We start from the raw sequence: 11,371 nt of genomic DNA on the forward strand, positions 1-11,371 counted from the left end.
TTGTCGCGTACAACTGGACACAATTTCACTTTGCACAGTCATATATCGAAGTACCTAATTATAACGCGAATGCTCTATAACATTGTAAGGAATTATTTCCTTCGTCACCAAAATATCGGTAAACGACAAGCAGTGGTCATATGTTATTGAATGCGGGGTCTGATAACGATGTACACGTACCTGTCGAAAGAACTGGAGCAAAAAAAAAAAAAAAAAGCATTTTAGATTACACATTCCACTAATGCGTAATGGTGGTTGCATATGCATCAAGGTGCATCTTGCCTCGTCTCGAGTTCGAATAATGCATGCCTCTAGTATCCAGATACGTGTACCTACACTAGGCGTCAGGTTCTGTACTTAGACCACTCATTCGTATACCTAACAGTGCATACAATGTCAGAATGTGTATCCTTTATAATTATGTTATACTGCGTCAAAATAGACCTCGGTAGAAATGAATGCTCTAGTCGCTTGTTGACACGTATGTACGAAATTGAGACGGGCCGTGGTTGGCTATTCGCATGCTTGGCACAAACAACATTCAGCTCCGAATACCTGTAGGCCTACGACACGCTGCTCGCCGCAAAAGTCGGGGACAACGCTCTCGAGATCTCTCGAAATTTCTCGCGAGAAAAGGTGCCTGCGCTAGTCTCGAGAAATCTCGAGACATCTCACATTGCCCATCACTAATTATAACTACGTGCGAGGTTGAAGTTGATGCCGTCCTGGTCGGAACATCCAAATGTTGTCATCAGTAACATCACGGGGAAATTAAATTATAATTACCAATTCTATTCCCTGACAGGCTTACAGGACGCGTGTGCGTGGGATGATCAGACTCCAACAAGCCTTCCAAAAAATATGAACTCATGCTCTGATTGTGTGAATGAGTCATACACTCAAATGCTATTACTTAGGAAATGCATAGATAAATATATTGCATTACGCGAAGCGCTATGCTAGTGTTTACTTGTCTCACCTAATTTACCAAGTGATAAATTAAAATTCACTACAATTATATTATTACTGTTGTTATTATTATTATTTTGCAAGGAGTCTGTGGGGTCCCTTGTAGGCCCGGGCCCGCCTGCATGCCCTAACGTTACGCCCCTGCAGTAAACGAGTGGTAGAATGCAGTGTAAGTTCAATACAACGGGATTAAGTAGACTATTATGCCGTAGTAAGTTCTATATTATTTTTTTCTCCTGGTGATGAAAGGTTACCGCTGAAAATAGTTAATAGAAGTTTGAAAATCCGCTGTCCGCTAAATGGAACACTGCACAGGGGCGTAACGTTAGGACCTGCAATGCAGGCGGGCCTGGACCGTGAGGGGGCCACGCAGACTCCTTGCAAAAAAAAAAAAAAAAAAAAAAAAAAAAGAGCAGTATATAATTCTGGTGGATTTTAATTTATTTGATAAAATTGGTAGGTCAAGAACACACTAGCATGACGCTTCGCGTGGACACGTGATGCAATATATTAATCTATGCATTTGCTAAGTAATAGCATTTGAGTGCATGACTCATTCATACGTGCGGAGCATAAGTTCACATATTATTTTTGGAAGGTTTATCGGAGACTGATCGTCCCACGCACCCACGTCCTGTAAGCTTGTGATGGAATGAAGATTGGTAATTTTAATTTTCCTGTGATGTTGTTGACAATGTCAGCATCAACTCTAAGCTCGCATGCAATTATAAGCCGTATGGGGATTATTTCATGTATAGAATTACACTTAGAATCGAATAGGCCTACGTCGTAAATTAATTGGTAACTAGTGTGTAAACACTTCCCAGTTGATTGCGCTACTTGTATACCGTTCACCTCAAAAACAGTCATCTCTCAAATCAAATCTCACTTCTGAAGCAGTAAATGACAGTCAACGAGTCTACTCAGTTTTGAATGAGCTCTCTGTGCGAAGTCAATATGCTTATCTATTTTGCAGTGTGATATTCACGAACTTCATTTGAAATATTTTATTCAATTTTGTTCGTATATTTTTCTGTTTTAATCGAATAAATTATTATAACTGACTTCGGTATCGATTACAAATTATAGTTCTGCAGTTACTGAAAAATGAAACCAAACGAACATCTAAGTGGTGTACAAAAAAGAAAGAAGCGAGAGTTAATAGAAGCAACGGACACATTTGTGCAAATAAGTAAGAACAATTCTCTCCCTGGTTCTAGTGTTGATGAAACAGTGTAACAGACGAGTGTGCTTCTAAAGTGAAAGGTGATTTAGAAATAGACAGTAGTAGTGGCAGCGAATGTGACAAAATCGTCATAAATACCGCCATATTGCCTGTCAATGTCTGAGTGTGTTGAAATAATCGTGCAGATCATTAGATGTAGACGATGATACTAAAAGTTCTTTGTTAGACAAGATCCGTATCAGCCTGCGGGTCCTTTTCCTAAAGATGCTAAACAGGATAAGAGATCCGTTTCCATTAAATATGTCCAGAAATTTATATTGGCAGGGCAAAGAATTTGGAGAGAATGGTTGTGTTATTCATTAAAAGTAACTTTTTATTATCTTAGAGGTGAAGTTTCCACGGTGTGTAGAATTATTTAGTTTATTTTCCGGGTTGAACCGTGTTGTTGTTTTCTGTACATTACGTACAGTTGGCCGACGTTTCGAATATATTGCAGTAGGCTATTCTTTGTGACTGAAATACCCCTACTCGATCCGAGGTAATCAGTCTTCCAGGCAACCCTATATGGAGGGATGTAATCACTATGAGGAAAGTGTTGGGACAAACACAAATACCCAGTCCTCAAGCCAGAAGAATTAGCCGGTTCGAATCCGGGACCCTCTGAACCGAAGGCCTCAACGCTGACCATTCAGACAATGAGTAGGACATTAAAGCTGCTGCTTTCTTTTCTATTATTACAGACAACACGGGATATAACCAGTGATGTATGCTAGGATCAAGTCGTGGGCTACCACTAGACCAAATACAGTAGAGATAATACGCGACAATTACGGATTTCGCCTTGCTAAAATGGGAGACAATTCGACGGTGGCGCTCCTAGTGACTTGACCTGAACAAATCGCGCAAAATTCAAATATCAATGGAAATGTATATACGGAAATGGATAAATAAATTACGTCTAGAAAGAAAGTGTTATTGAGATATTAACTTCGAAGTTGCTAAAGCAATTCTGGATAAATGAATGAAGAATTATTTAAAAGGTTATTATTCAAAGACTGAAATTAGACATATAAACAAGAAGTGAAATGGACTGGTGTGAAATGGCTTGATCTTTCATTTATGCATTACTTTTTTTAGCTTTAGCATTCCTGCCTGAATTCTTACGGTTGGATTTGTCTTTTTTTTTTCATTTAAAAACATTGTATCATCATATTAAGACACTTGTCAATAAAAATATCAGCACATTCCTTACACATATGATGCAATGAATTAACATTTAATAGCTGGACAATTTTCCTCTTAACATGAAGCCTACTAACGGAAAGATATTCCTTACACATATGATACAATGAATTAACATTTAATAATAATAATAATAATAATAATAATAATAATAATAATAATAATAATAATAATATTTTTTGTTTTACGTCCCACTAACTACTCTTTTACGGTTTTCGGAGACGCTGAGGTGCCGGAATTTAGTCCCGCAGGAGTTCTTTTACGTGCCAATAAATCTACCGACACGAGGCTGACGTATTTGAGCACCTTCAAATACCACCGGACTGAGCCAGGATCGAACCTGCCAAGTTGGGGTCAGAAGGCCAGCGCCTTAACCGTCTGAGCCACTCAGCCCGGCGAATTAACATTTAACAGCTGGACAATTTTCCTCCTAACATGAAGCCTACTAACAGAAAGATAATCTATAAAATCCCGGCTTTAATCTGAGAAGAGGGATAAAGAAAGACAATGTTGTCGATAGTGATGCTTTAAGGAATATTTACGTACAATTAGAGCAAAAATGTAACATACCCTTGGCTATATTGTCGAGGATTTCGAAAGTCGCTGGCCTGGAAATGATCTGAACAGATCTTATAATTCTTATATAAGCGTAACGTCCCTTCTTTCTTGTACACCTTATCCAAATTGCTTCTGTGACATTTCAAAACCCACAGATCACACCTACAACAACACGTCGGTATTGAAGGTTAACTGCTGCACTGTAGAATAAAATATGCGTATTACATTTTATGCCAGTTAAAATATGGGTCGAGCAGGTCAGAAGATTATGAAGTACCGGTACTATAAAAATCTCTGTCACTGGAAGAATATATATGCAAACACAATATTACTTACATGTTCCTGTCACGAGGGAACCTGAAGAACGACCGCGCATTTTTCTCTACTTCGTAATTACTGCAGCCAAACACAGCACATACCTTTCCCCTCATGTTGAGAGGAGATATCAAGGAATGACACACACTACTATTTATTTATGTCAACTCACTGAAAACGCATAAATAACACCAAAAACTTCACACAAAAATATACGTGCTATTATGAGAGAATCAGTACTGTTCAGGTCTATCCGCTAGAGTGAGCTCCAGTAGCTGTCCCTCGATATCTCGCTCAGTGTCGCGTATTATCTCTACTGTGTTTGACTAGACTTAGGTTACCCCTTTTCGACAGTTTAGTGAACGTCAAGCCTAAGCGTTTTGAGCTGCAGCCGATAGCCAACGGAGAAGCCTGCTGTGTTGTCAAGGCTGCTTCACAAGCTACTCCCCTGGCCTCTGCCACTGCAAATACTCAACAGCTGATCAGTCGAGATGGTAGCCTAAGGTTTAGCATATTGAAGTCCGGCTTTGTGGCTAAATGGATAGAATGATTGCCTCTGGTCCGATGGCTCCGGTTCAATTTTCAGAATCAACCCCCTCGTACTGTTAATTCCCCTGGCTTGCAGACTGCGTATTCATGACATCTTCGCCATTCATTTTATCCTCATTAGGTCACCACCAAGACTATACAGATGTCGTGCACCATTATCTATATATTAAAAAAATTTGTGAAAACTAAAGTCAGCCAGTCCGGCCATTCTATCCGGTTGATTTTCTTCATTTCTTTTTAACTGAAAGGTATTCATGCACACATTTGTCATCAGGTACTATAAATCACTTAACATCCGCTTTCCTCAAATTATTTTATTTTTTCAATTTTTGTCTCTTTGAAGCAATGATATCTTTGGTTCTAATTGAGGTGCTGAGTTCATTTTTGTCTAAGAACACTCAGTGGAACAAGCTTTTTCATTTTAGCCTTTAACTATTCAAATTGATTGATTCTGAGGAACATTATGAGTGCACATTCAATTTGACGTCTCATTTCGTCAACATTGTTTCTCATTGAAGCAATAATATCTTTCGTTCTAATTGAGGTACGCAGTTCCTTTTGGTCTAAAACACTCGGTGGATCAAGCGCTTTCTTTTGAGGTAAATACTACTTAAATTGGTAGATTCTGAGCAGGGGCGTAGCCAGGGGGGGGGGTTACTGGGGGTTAGAACCCCCCCCCCATGGACTTTCACAAAAAGAAAATAAATATAAACTGACAGTTAACAATAAACTAAATAAACATTGCTTAAAATAGATAGATAATAGATAATAGAAAATAGATAATGTCTATTAACTGTTGGAATATGCAAAGTCAGTATGGAGGTGTCTGCATGACTGCCGCGGCAGCTCTTTGGTCGTAGTGTGTGTGTGTTTCGAAACACCGCCGGCTCAATCAGCTGTCTCGATGCCTCGACACCACAACGTTTCGTGTACCGTGTGTTGCGTGAACAGAAGCTCAGTCCTTCCGTACATGTCAGCTACATCGATGCTTTGAAACAGAAAAGATTTTTGAAACGTTGACGGTGGTTTGTTTATCTTCTCGCCTCAATAGAAACACTCCAATTGACATTGTCCTGAAGTTGAACTGACACTCGTTAATAGACGCTTCATATTCCACACCGCAAGTCAAGTTACTAAAAGAACAATGTACTCCGCATTGTAAGGTATTTGTTGTACATAGAAAAAGGACATTATTGTTCTCAAAGCAGGGTCATACTATGCTCCCATTTGTCAAGTGCAAACGTTTCGAAAATTATGTTTTTAAACTTCAAATTGAACTAGATTTTAAAGCTGGATTAGGCCAAATCTGTTACTGTACGACCAACCAGATGAAGTAGTCAGAGAAAAGAAGTATATCTACCTGCCTACAGAGCCATATAACAACAATAAATACGAGTTTGACGACGTAGAAGTGAGGGGTCTCATGATCGGTGCAAGAGGGACAATCCGTAAGAAGACGAGTTTCAACATCAGTACCAAGGACCTCAAAGCGCTCAGGGATTCTCTTCTGACACTCATTCAGACACCACTTATATTCGCCAGACAAAGATCATGGATTTATCATTTACAAAAAAATCCTTATATTTAACGAAGTTGTTATAGTGTATTCTTTGTCTTTACGCAGCCACCTAGTGGATTTTAAAAATAAAATAAAAATAATACCGATATTCGACTCTTCTTAGATGAATTACTCATTTTATAATCATTCAAATTAGTTCACTTAGTTGTTAAATATCTTACCATGCTTTCGTAACTACATGGTTACATGTACGTAAAACCGAGCGAGTTGGCCGTACAGTTAGCTGTGATCTTGCATTCGGGAGATAGTGGGTTTGAACCCCACTGTCGGCAGCTCTGAAAATGGTTTTCCGTGGTTTCCCATTTTCACACCAGGCAAATACTAAGGCTGTACCTTAATTTTTTTTTTTGCTAGGGGCTTTACGTCGCACCGACACAGATAGGTCTTATGGCGACGATGGGATAGGAAAGGCCTAGGAGTTGGAAGGAAGCGGCCGTGGCCTTAATTAAGGTACAGCCCCAGCATTTGCCTGGTGTGAAAATGGGAAACCACGGAAAACCATCTTCAGGGCTGCCGATAGTGGGATTCGAACCTACTATCTCCCGGATGCAAGCTCACAGCCGCGTGTACCTTAATTAAGGCCATGGTTGCTTCCCTGTCCCATCTACGTATCTACCTATCTACGTCGGTGCGACGAAAAGTAAATTGTAAGAAGAACATGAAAAAGGAAATTGAAGACAACAGAAAGAAGATTATTCCTATTATCGAAACTATCATTTTGTGTGGCCGCCAAGGTTTACCCCTTAGAGGACACAGAGACGATGGACCCATTATATTGAATGATGAAGAGCCTACTGAAAATGATGGAAATTTTAGTACTTTCCTTCATTTTCGTGCAAGAAATGGGGATGAGGATTTAAAAACTCATTTGCTTACAAGCAGCCGCAATGCTATGCACATTAGCCCACAAACTCAAAACGAGATCATTCACGTATGCAATTACTTTATTGTTGAAAACATCGTGCGCAGAGTGAACAGATCACAGTGTTTCACTATAATGGCCGATGAGACAAGTGACATTTCTGGAATGGAACAAATGTCACGTTGTGTTCGGTATGTCAACCCTGACTCTCAGACACTCAGGGAGGACTTCCTCCAGATTGTACCGATCACTGACGCCTCTGGAAGAGGTTTGGCTGCCAAAATAATTGATGTGCTTAAGAAGATAGGAGTCAACTTAAAATATTTAAGAGGACAAGGATATGATGGAACTAACGCTATGAGTAGGCAGTTTAATGACGTCCAAGCGATAATAAGGGAGACCTACCCATTGGCTTTGTACGTGCACTTGCAGTTCACATGTTCTCAATCTTGCTGTAACCCATGCATGCTCAATCCAAGGAATCAGAAACTGTTTGGGTACTGTGAGGAATATTTGTTCATTTCTTAGTTTTCCTAAAAGGTTAAATGCATTTAAAGAATCGATAGACTGTTCCTGAAAGTGACAAAACGAGGCTTAAAGCATTGTGTCTAACAAAATGGGTGGAGCGCCATGAAACAATTGCAGTATTTTTAGAACTGTTTGATGCCGTCGTTGCAGTTCTTGAAAATATAGTACAATGGAATAATAAAGAAGCCTGCACTAATGCTCTACATATACTAAATCAAGTATTTAATGTAAGTGCTCTTCTTAGCAGATTTTTTCAAAGTGAAGAGTTGGACATTGCAAAAGCATTTTCATATGCTAATGTTGTGGAGGACAAAATTATCAAGATCAGAGGAAACGCAGAAGAGGAGTTCATAAACATATTTATGCAAGCAAGCAAGAAAGCTTCTCAATTGGACACACAAATTACCACCATTCCTCGTATAGCAAAGCGCCAAAGGTAATGAAGGTATCGGCCAAAGGAACACAAGGGCCACGAAGGGCGTGAAAATGAAAGACTCCCTAGCCCTCGCAAACCTAATAGCGTTAGGGTCGGAAAAGAACAAGAGTTGACCAAGAGAGGTCGGATAGGATAGATGAAAGTGAGAAGCCTGGCACAAGTAAGTGGGAGCAATGCCAGGACTCAGCTAAGGGCCCCGTGGTAGCCAACCCACGCTCCAAAGTTCAGAGCCCTTGGGGCATATCCTTATGACAGTCATACATGCGCGTACCAGACACGCACAAGAAGTTTCATTATGTTATATCTTAATTTTGTAACTGTAACCCCCCCCCCCATTGGGCGATCCTGGCTACGCTACTGATTCTGAGGAAAGTTATGAGTACATTTGTTTCCATGACGAAGATCTTTGAAGGACTTTCTAACAGTTCGGCGCGTAGTGTTGTTCCAAGGAACGTTTAATTCAATTTCTTTGTGTGATGTATTTTCAAGTGTTTTGTTGACATAATATTACATTATATTACCACAGCAGATCATGTGCTTTATTTCATTAACTCGAAACTTTGCAAATACATCCGTGAGGATAGTAACGAACAACACCATACTTTGTACATTGCGGGCGGAGTCAGCGGGAAACTGCTAGTTAATAATAATAATAATAATAATAATAATAATATCGTTAAATAAAAATATTGAATTTCACAGTGGTCGTACCCATCGTTCACTTGTTAATTGGCTTCCTCAGGAGATCAGTGGTGGTGTTCGACCCATGATAAGGGTTCGATTCCAACCAACAAAAGTGAACACGAAACCTGAAATATTGCATTTCATTTTAGCAGATTTACCTATAAAAATAAAACTATATTACTCCTATGACAGCAGCCCTGAAGTGTCTTCCTACAAGGATGTAGAAGTAAGCGGGAGTGAAATACCAGCACTCTTATCTATATAATTAAGTCAGGAGGATGAGGAGAGGAGGTATATACGATGAGTAACGCATGGTTGATAGCAGTGGCGATGCCGCGAGTCGAGGGGAGAGGGACCAGAGTCTGGGCTGCAATATCAGTCTCCGAAGCCTTGTTCTCAGAAATACGTGCGGGATTTTTATCATTGTTTTTAAGTTCTGTAAATGGAACAATGTGTCAAATGCTTACATTAAATGTGCTTTAGATTTTAATCGTTCTCATTTGAGGTTTGGGCTTCACTGATAGCCTTGGTAGCCCTCAATATACGCCACTGGATATAACAAAAAGAGATCAACTAACTCAGATATTTAGATACGCTATAGTTTTACATGATGTGACCGGGAAGCCTTGTGAGGTGACAATCAATGATAGATCCTTAGGTTTTCGCGAAGTACAAGATCAAACAGCATTCTTCATCTGTTTACCCTCCAGGGTCGGTTTTCCCTCGGACTCAGCGAGCGATACCACCTCTATCGCCTCAAGGGCAGTGTCCTGGAGCTTCAGACTCTGGATCGGGCGATACTACAGGGGAGGATAACCAGTACCTCGCCCAGGTGGCCTCATCTGCTATGGTGAACAGGGGCCTTGTGGGGGGATGGGAAGTTTTGAAGGGATGGGCAAGGAAGAGGGAAGGAAGCGGCCGTGGCCTTAAGTTAGGTACCATCCCGGCATCTGCCTGGAGGAGAAGTGGGAAACCACGGAAAACTACTTCCAGGATGGCTGAGGAGGGAATCGAACCCCCCTCTACTCAGTTGATCTCCCGAGACTGAGTGGACCCCGTTCCATACCTCGTACCACTTTTTCAAATTTCGTGGCAGAGCCGGGAATCGAACCCGGGCCTCCGGGAGTGGCAGCTAATCACACTAACCACTACACGACATAGGCGGGCCAAACGAAGCCAAAACTGCAAAATATGTGCACTGTGCAGCGCATAATTTAAATTAGTACTGAACGATACAACGTGTGGAATTTAAGAAGTATCTTCTTATATTTTAAAAAACCTTTGCCCAACACGTTGATGTCCCAGATACCAGTCTATTAAAGCCCTGCGTTGTGATTAAGCCGACGTACGAGGGCGGATCGAATATAAATGGGATTTTTTAAAAATTATTGCATCAACCAAAACAATACACACATAAGATCAATTTTCTACATAGTGTCGTGCCTTCGATACACATTTTCTCCATCGAATTGGTAAATTTTTGATGCCGTCCTGACAGAAAAAGGGAGGGACGTGTGAGGAGCCATTTGCGCACGAAATCTTCTACACTCGCATCATCATTGAACCGCTTCCTCCTAGGTCTTGTTTTAGAGGTCCAAACAAATGGTAGTCACAGGGCGATAACTCTAGACTGTACGGAGGATGTTCCAGAAGTATTCAGTGAATTTCCTCCAGTTTTTTCCTGTTAAAGCGGCAGTATGCGAACTTGCATTGTCATGGAGAAGAATGACGTTTCGGATCGGTTGCCGGCGTCGCTTATTGGGATACGCAGCTTTTGCTTCATCCAAAAGGCGTCAGTAATAGTGCATTAACTGTACTTTGTTCGGGAAGAAAATTCACCAGCAAAATGCCCGCGGAGCCCCAGAAAACGGTTGCAAGCACCCTTCCAGCAGATGGGTGTGTTTTGGCCTTGACAGGACCTGCTTCGTCCCTTCGCCGCCACTCAATGCTTGCTTGTTTGCTTACTTTGACTCTGGTGTGTTAAGATGCACCCAAGTTTCATTACAAGTCACAATTCGACACAAGAAATCCTCTCCTTCCTCCTTGCAGCGACACAGGAGAGTCTGATGAACTTTTCGGCGTAAAGTTTTTTGTTCCTGGTTGAAGAGACAAGGGACCCATCTAGCAGACAATTTTCTGAAATGGATTTCATCTCGGATGATGGTTCGAATACTTCCGTAACGTATTCCTTCGGCTAAAACAATTAGCGAGATTTTTATTCGCCGATCTTCACCAATAATGTCACGAATGATAACAAATTTGTCCGAAGTGATGCCTGTCCGCGGTCTTTTCATGAGGTCATTTTCTACATCTTCTCTTCCTGCCACAAATTTCTTAGCCCACTCATATACTCGAGTCTGCAAAATCGTTTCTTCCCCAAACTGTGCGCGGAGCCGTCTCAAAATTTAGAAAGTTTTGGTGCCCTCTTTTGCGAGAAATTTTATAATGATGCGTTGCGCAACG

Source organism: Anabrus simplex, chromosome 1 (genome assembly GCF_040414725.1).
Source record: "Anabrus simplex isolate iqAnaSimp1 chromosome 1, ASM4041472v1, whole genome shotgun sequence".
NCBI classification, from domain to species: Eukaryota; Metazoa; Arthropoda; class Insecta; order Orthoptera; family Tettigoniidae; genus Anabrus; species Anabrus simplex.